The 8640-nt window shown below is 34.3% G+C and overlaps 1 long non-coding RNA gene across 1 annotated transcript; it reads right to left on the bottom strand.

Annotated features, from left to right (window-relative positions):
* Positions 1-886: 886 nt before the first annotated feature.
* On the bottom strand, positions 887-5994 carry LOC113081039 (uncharacterized). Its single transcript, XR_003282074.1, has 3 exons — positions 5655-5994; positions 1680-1763; positions 887-1257 (listed from the first exon to the last, which is right to left on the bottom strand). It is a non-coding gene; the product is annotated as an uncharacterized LOC113081039 (long non-coding RNA).
* Between the last annotated feature and the right edge of the window lie 2646 nt (positions 5995-8640).

The following is an 8640-nucleotide window of genomic DNA, read 5'->3' as shown; positions in this document are numbered from 1 at the left end:
ATCAACTGATAAGTAGTTAAGGTACATTCAGTAACCTCTCGGATCATTTACAATAAGAATTAACCAACAATTTCCCCTAAAGAAAAGGAAAATCCATTTTACTCCATCCAACACATATCTGGGATTATATTTTCTCAAATAGGTGAAGGGATAGTTCACACAAAAATCTAAATTTATGTAATTAATAACTCACCCTCATGTCATTCCAAACAAGTCCAAACCGTTTATTATGGGAACACAGTTTAAGATATTTTAGATCTAGTCCGAGAGCTCTTGGTCCCTCCATTGAAGCTGTGTGTACGGTATACTGTCCATGTCCAGAAAGGTAAGAAAAACATCATCAAACTAGTCCATGTGACATCAGAGGGTCAGTTAGAATATTTTGAAGCATCGAAAATACATTTTGGTCCAAAAATAGCAAAAACTACCACTTTATTTAGCATTGTCTTCTCTTCCGTGTCTGTTGTGAGAGAGAGTTCAAAACAAAGCAGTTTGTGATATCCGGTTCGTGAACGAATCATTCGATGTAACTGCATCTTTTTGAACCAGTTCACCAAATCGAACTGAATCGTTTTAAACGGTTTGCGTCTCCAAAATGCATTAATCCACAAATGACTTGAGCTGTTCACTTTTTTAATGTGGCTGACACTCCCTCTGAGTTCAAACAAACCAATATCCCGGAGTAATTCATTTACTCAAACAGTACACTGACTGAACTGCTGTGAAGAGAGAACTGAAGATTAACACCAAGCCAAGCCAGATAACAAACAGAAGACTGACTCATCAGTTAACAGTTTAAGTCATTTGATTTCATTTGGATTAATGTGTATTGGAGATGCGAACCATTTCAAACGATTCAGTTCGATTTGGTGAACTGGTTAAAAAAGATCCAGTTACATCGAATTGATTCGTAAAAAATATTTGAACTGGAGATGTAACTTGGAGTCTACCAACAGCTTCGATTGTACAGCATGTACCATGTTGATAGCATTTAACAGAGTAACTTCAACTATAAAGATTGCACTTTTGGGGACATCTTAACAGCATTCAGGTCCAGGAAATGTTTCTGGAACACCTCAAAGGTGTAGCAGTGTTGGGGTGTATGCCAGGTTGAGGGCATAGATAAGCCCCATCAGCAGTGTGCAAGCTTTAGCAGTACTGCCGCATGATGGACACATCGACTGGATCCTCTTGATCAGCACCATGGATGACCAGTATCTTAAGGGTGTGTTCAGCGGCATCACTACAAGTGTCCTCCTGCATACAGTTTATAAAAAAGAAAGAACACAATTCTATTGAGACACAAATACAAAAGAGATTAATTATCAATGCAGAACAAACATGCTCGCTAAAAATTACTTAACATAACTCACATTGTTAAATTCAGTATAATGTGTTTTACCTTGAGTCAACATAAGTAAAAAAGTTAGTAGAACATTGCGCAAGACAGATGCAATTCACAGATTGTACCCATAAAATGAATGTTGTGCGAAACCATACATTGTGTGGCTCTGTACCTTTACAGTGCCAGGAAACCCTTTTTAATATCCAGACTACGTTTAAGTTGTGACTGCACATAATTTGGACAATTGCTGATTGGAAAATCTTCATGTTTGCGTCTTACTTTTTCACTTGCGCTTAAAAATGATTTTTATGACAAAAAAAAAATCATGCTTTACCAGGCAATCTTCAAAAAGCTCTTCTTCTTTCTCACTGAGGTACAGGATAAGGCTGCGGATGACAGTTTCACGTCTGCTTTGGTACTGTGAACAGATTGATAATGTGTCAATACTGTGTGAATTACAAGCAGGAGGAGCTGTTCTGCATATATACCTGCATGCAGTTTGTCTTGTGTGCAGTATTCTGCAGATTTTAACAAGTTAAATTTAAGTTTTTAAAAATAAAATTTTATATATATATATATATATATATATATATATATATATATATATATATATATATATATATATATATATATTCCAATCCATTACAGTTTTATGACCTGTCAAAAACATGCATTTACTTATCTATTTGTCACATTTTTATATATTTGTTAGACATTTTTTGAAAAGATTCCTTGGTGTGTAAGTTTGAGAAATAAGAACAGCAATATTATAGTATTATTACAAATATTTGAATGTTGCCGTGTCAGACCAGATAGATATCGCACGCACTCCTGTACTGTTCTTTTACCTGTTGAGAGAAACTAATTGTGTCATTGAGATCTCATTTACATTTTGTTTTAATTGCTTTTAATACAGCAATGAACTTGTTACGAGTTTGTGCCTGAAAATGAATTGGCATGGCAACGAGGCGTAGACGCTTGCCGCCCATTGCGTTCAAAGATAACGGTTCTTGCTTCATCTCCTAGACGGAGATTCACATGGATGAAGCTACTGATGCTAACCTCCCTCTCTTAAGCCGTGAAAGGCTGTGGTCTAACGTTAGGATTTGATGACCGTACCTTCATACCGCTAGCTTATTAAAATAAAATGACTGAATTCATACAAGCACTTGCTGCTACACATCAATGTTTAACGTAATTAGTAGCGAAGTTCACCTGCCATGGTAACGTTACTGCATTTTTCCAAACGTTCCTTCTTTGATGCAGACTTTGATAAGCTAACGTTACTTGCTGGGTCATTCTACAGAAACGTCCACATTTGGTATGGCAAGATCTCTTAAAATTGATTTCTTTTTCTAACATTTAAACTTAGATCACATTATTAGATTACCCTTTGATTTTATGAGTACACATAAATTACAGCTTAATGATTTTTTATTTTTTGTGTGCATGTATTTAAAGACCGCATACACCATTTTTTGTCACTGGTGTTACCTTACTTCTTTAGCGATATTAAAGGTGTTTATGAAATATTTTTTAATTTTTTTTTCAGCACATGCAGTCAGAGGTACAGAAAATTAATGATGATCTAAGTAATACGGTGATTATGTTTTATTTATTTTAATCAGGTTTGTTAAAAGTGTGACTGAATGATGTTAGTTCAATTGCACAACCATGTATTTGCTATAACAATGAAAATATTTGAAAAAAAGGTTTTAAACAAGCAATAATACAATCATTTAAAGCTTAACTCTTAAGTGCAGCAGAATTCAATGAATTTAAAATGATCATTATGCCACATATGACAGATTTTATTTAATGTGAAAGAAAAAAAAACAGTAACACCAGTGACACAACAAATCACCAGTGACATACATAACATATACAAATGACTCATTTCATAAGAACTGAAATCAGAGTTAGAAAAATATCATAGACAACATTTTAACTTAACATTTTAACTTCATTTCTTCACTATTTCATATCTTTGTTTCTAACCGATGATCTTGTCTTTCAGTTTCTTTATTTCCCTTTGTTTCCTTTGTGCATCTCTCCTACGTTGTCTCCTCCCTCGTTGTAGTAGTCTGTAAAGCAAAATATTTTCTTGAAAAAAAGTTCTCACTCATTTAACCCTAGCTTGAGTGTGTGTGTGAGAGATAGAGAGAGTGTGTGTGTGAGAGTGAGCGAGAGAGAGTACTCTTGTTTCTGTATCATATCAGGACACAACTCTGTATAATGACATGGGTATGACACAGGTATTACAAGGAGAGGGTGACTTATGAGGACATAACCCTTGTCCCTATTTTTCAAAATGCATATAAATCATACAGAATGAGATTTTTTGAGAAAGTAAAAATGCACAAAGTTTCCTGTGAGGGTTAGGGTTAGGTGTAGGGTTGGTGAATGGCGATAGAATATACAGTTTCTACATTATAAAAACCATTACACCTATGGGATGAACACACTTTACACAAAAACAAACGTGTGTGTGTGTGTGTGTGAGAGTGAGTATGAGTGTGTGTGCGAGAGTGTGTGTGTGTGTGTGTGTGTGTGTGTGTGAGAGAGAGAGAGAGAGAGAGTGTGTTTGTGAGTGAGTGTGAGTGTGTATGTGGAGGTACTGAATGCTATGCACTTTTATATCTCTTTCACCATTTATTTCTGTATTTGTAACAGTTCAGTTTGTACCTTGAAACGCTGGGTGATCTATCTGGTGATGATGGGGGGGGGGAGGTGGTCAATGCTTCTGCTCTGACTCTTTGCCTGCATCTTTGCTGACGGGCCCTCCATGCCTTTCGCTCATATCTCTTCTCCCTTTCACTCAAATTACTTACTCTCTTTCTTTTTTGTGTGACAATGTCACGGACATAGCTCTGTTTCCTTTTCTGCAAATACTCTGCTCTGTGTTCAGGATCATCATCCCTACGCTTTCTGTAAAGTCGCTGTTTCTCAGCTGCGCTCAGTTTAGCCGTACCCTCAATTTAGAAATACATGACCAAAGGAGGATTAACAATGACAAAGAAAAGTTAGAATCACAATTTTAGTGCTATTTTATGCAAAATAACTAAATGAATAGCTTTGAACAAAGTTTATCTATAAAAGGGAGTCACTGGTGTTACCGATCTTCACTGGTGTTACCCATAAGGAAGGTGACACCAGTGACAGTAACACCAGTGACAATTTTCATGAAAACTGCATTTTACAAAATGGCTGCTGCAAGGTATCAAACCACATGTTGTCAATCATGGTGTACTCACTAAATTAAGTAGTTTAATCCATTTGTATTCTAGTTTTTTACAATGCCCAAACAATAAAAGAGGTCATACCAGTGACTTCAACTAAAAGCTTCATATGAAATCATGAGATAAATGAGAAGATTTCTGATAATTGAAAAGAGACAGTGGACTTACCATGGGCTTCTCTTCATAGATCTCCAGAAAATTGGAAGAAGAAAGTCGAGTGATGTCATCAGCGTGATTGTTATTTCACAATAAGAGCTTTTTTGTTAAACGGTAACACCAGTGACACAACTCCAGGGGACCACTACTTTCATTATATATTTTATAATATTTATTTAGCATTTTGTTTTTTAATGTAATTTACATCATATATTTTATAGTTATGGACACATGGTTGTATTTTAAATGGAAGAAAACACTGTTTTTGACCTCAAAATAAAGCATTTTCCCTCTGTACATGACTGTGGGGACGAGCACTTCTGTGGTGCTTGGAATTCTAATTAATTAATAAAAATCAAATATTGCCACATTGATGGCTCAAGAAAGTGTAATTGTTCAAATTACATATTGTTTCATTTTTAAATATAAAAAAATTGTAAACCTAATGTGTTTTTCAAGTGTAATATTTCTGTAAAGGCTAGGGACAGAAAAATGGACATTTCTGTAGAATGACCCTGCTGCGAAATTTTCAGTGGATTTAAAACGACTAACGTTAACGTTAGACACTTTTAAATAAGGCTAACATTAGATAGGACACACACAGGCAGTCAGCACGTTAATGTTACGTTACATCGATTTCCTTGCATAACGCATGACAGTTTGAATTTAATCACGGCCAGCTAACATTAAATTACTCTGAAGTTAACCAGACTTGGTGACTTTTTCTACAAGAACGCGGCTAACTACATTTAGTTTTGACTAACCATCAGTCTCAACTTTATAGAAGTGGATAATGGCGTGATTAAAACTTACGTTCAGATAATTTTGAACCGTAACGTCTATGCAATAATCAAACCATGAAAATGAACACATAGTTGTTATCACAAATCTAAAGTAGAAAAGTCAAAACTTACCGAAGATAAGTCAGCCAAAAGTGACCGCCCAAACCAAACCAACCGTCTCTGCCACTGCCAGAAGGATCTTGTTTAAAAAAAAAAAAAAAAAAAAAGCGCGCGGATTCAAACGCACTTAGCTTTTCAGATTAACATTTACTTAGTATTTTTAGGTGAATGTGCTGTGACCATAAAACATTAAATAGTACTTGTAAATATATAATACAATTTACTCTTTCTTCTCAGTTATGTTATTACATGAATAAATAGTGTAATTTTTACTTAAGATATTATAGTTCCAACTTAATCTTGATTTTACAATGTATAAATTACATTAATTAATGTAATAGATTTTACCACACCACAAAGTCATTATTTTCAGTGCACAAGACCATTTCAAACAGGGATACTAATGTTTTATTGCTAGATACAAACCAGGTCAAATTAATTAGACTGACAAATTTAGTAACAGCTGATTACATTTAATCAGTGGTGGACAGTAACGGAGTAGCTTTACTTCGTTACTGTACTTAAGTACATTTTTCAAGTATCTGTACTTTACTGAAGTAGTTTTATTTTGAGTAACTTTTACTTTTACTTCACTACATTCCAAAGCATAAGATCGTACTTTTAACTTCACTACATTTCATAAAACATATCGTTACTCCCTATAATATATCACGTGCTCCGACACGCAGAAGCGGTGTCTGATTCATGAACGAACTGAGTCTTTTCAAAATAAACTTTTAAATCGGATCGCGAATTGCAATGATCCGATTGCAGCTGTTCTGGAGTCGACCAATCACTGATTCAAATGAACCGTTTAGTGTGAGTCTACAGAAGTAAGAACCGTTAGATCTTATGAGTGCGTGCGTCTGATGTTGCTAAAAGTAAGTTATTAATGTCGGAATTTAGGATTAATTATTGTACTAACTGAAAATCATATTTTTTATTATTTATTTTATATATTTTATTTTGATAATTTAGAATTATTACTGAAATACAACCTTTTTTGTTTCAAACAGTTCATTGAACAATAATAAATGAAGTACCTGAAGCTGACAATCAAGTAAATGTATAATAATTAGCAAAGATGATTAATTTAGCGCTGTAAACGCGCGTGTGAGGGGCGGAGACGCGCCGCGAAGCATCAGATGAGCGTGAGGACCAAACACAGCAGAGCGGTAGGAAACTTCACTCCTCTTATTATTTCTCTTTTACTATAGCGATTTATTTTTAGATACGTGATCTGAGTCTTTCATAGAGTTGTAGAGTTAGAGTTATTAGAGAAATATAATTATTTTTTACATTCTTTGGTCGAAGTTTTCAGATCGGCACTTCGGAGCCTGTTCGCGACTCCGTTGATTCAGATCGGGACTTCAGAGCCTGTTCGCGACTCCGTTGATTCAGATTGGGACTACGGAGCATGTTTGAGATTTTTTTTTAAATTCAGATCTCGAAGCAGGAAGTGTTTGTCAAACAGTTAATTGGTGATAAATGAATATTTGGACTTGAGGCTTTTTTTTTTAGATGAGTTACCTTAGACAGACATGAATGTTTATTCAGAATGGCACTGAAAATAAGTAAATATTGTAGCTGATGCTAAATGTCTAGCAGGCTTGCTGGTGCTAACTTGAGGTAATTTTTATAAATAATGTCCAAATATTTGTATTCAACCACCTATATATATAGATAGATAGATAGATAGATAGATATAGATGGGGAGAAAAGAAAGGATGTGATGTTCAGAACATGGTAACTACAGTAATTATCAAAGAATTATCGTTTGGCCAGGGGGGTTTTACACCACAGACAAGGTTTGAGAAGGAAAAAAATCATTAAGAAAATATAATTATATTTTCCTTAAGATGTTCTTCCTTACTTCAGGCCTTATTATCTTGTCATATATAACTGTGGTGTTCTGTAAAACCACAAACTTTAAAACACTTTGTTCTTACTGGTGAAGATCAGATGGTCATCTCTGTTTTCTCTCAGGTACATCACAGTGTAAGCTTCACAGTGAATTACTCTCATCAGCGTAGTCCATATCAACAACAAAAATATATCTTGACTCCATATAGTGGTTATTTTGGAAAAAATCCCAGGTATTTTGAGCAGTAGGATTATAAAAAAATGTGTTAATATAAAATTAAATTAGCCTATATAAAATTGCAAACATCTATCTTACAGTACTTTTTTACTTAAGTACATACAAATTTAGTACTTTTGTACTTTCACTTGAGTAAAATTGAAAAAGGAGTACTTTTACTTTTACTGGAGTAATATTTTATTATTTGTATCTGTACTTTTACTCAAGTACTTGATTTGTGTACTACGTCCACCACTGCATTTAATCTGGATTGCGTAAACAGATTCCAAAAATTACATTCTTGTAATTAAATTACATTACATTTTAAAATTATCATAATCAGATTATAGTTATTATATATATGCGTGTGTGTGTGTGTGTGTGTGTGTGTGTACTGCATGGATATTCATAAACTTTTCAACCAAACACCTTTGACTTAAATTATTTAGTTGAAATATCATTGAGGAAGTTAATGTTTCAGTAATTTAACAAGACATCTGCATGCTGCCGTGCCAGAGAGGGCCACTCACATAATTTCCCATAAAATAACATTAGATTTGTTCTAAATTATTGTTATTGTTCATAATGACCTCATTTCAGGCTGGAAGATATTGAGCATCTTTCAGCACAAAGTTTGTTTTTCTGTCAGCATGCTTTGTATAGAGAGCTGATAATATCCTGATAGCACACATCTATTTGACGTCTACAAGATGTATTTTTTGAGTGTATGTTCATTTACAATAAGTCTATAGGAAAATTTCTGTAAGATTTGAAATAGTCATTTATAAGATATCTTTAAGATGTTTATGATTTAGAATGCATGTAAAACTGACTTCTTAAAGACGTCTATCAGATGTTTGTACACAGCAGAAGCTTTCCAGATGAAGCGATCTTTAAAGAGACAGTAAGATGAAAATG

The sequence above is a fragment of the Carassius auratus genome, unplaced genomic scaffold (assembly GCF_003368295.1).
Source record: "Carassius auratus strain Wakin unplaced genomic scaffold, ASM336829v1 scaf_tig00032915, whole genome shotgun sequence".
Taxonomy (NCBI): Eukaryota; Metazoa; Chordata; class Actinopteri; order Cypriniformes; family Cyprinidae; genus Carassius; species Carassius auratus.
This window is presented reverse-complemented; position numbering and strand designations above follow the sequence as displayed.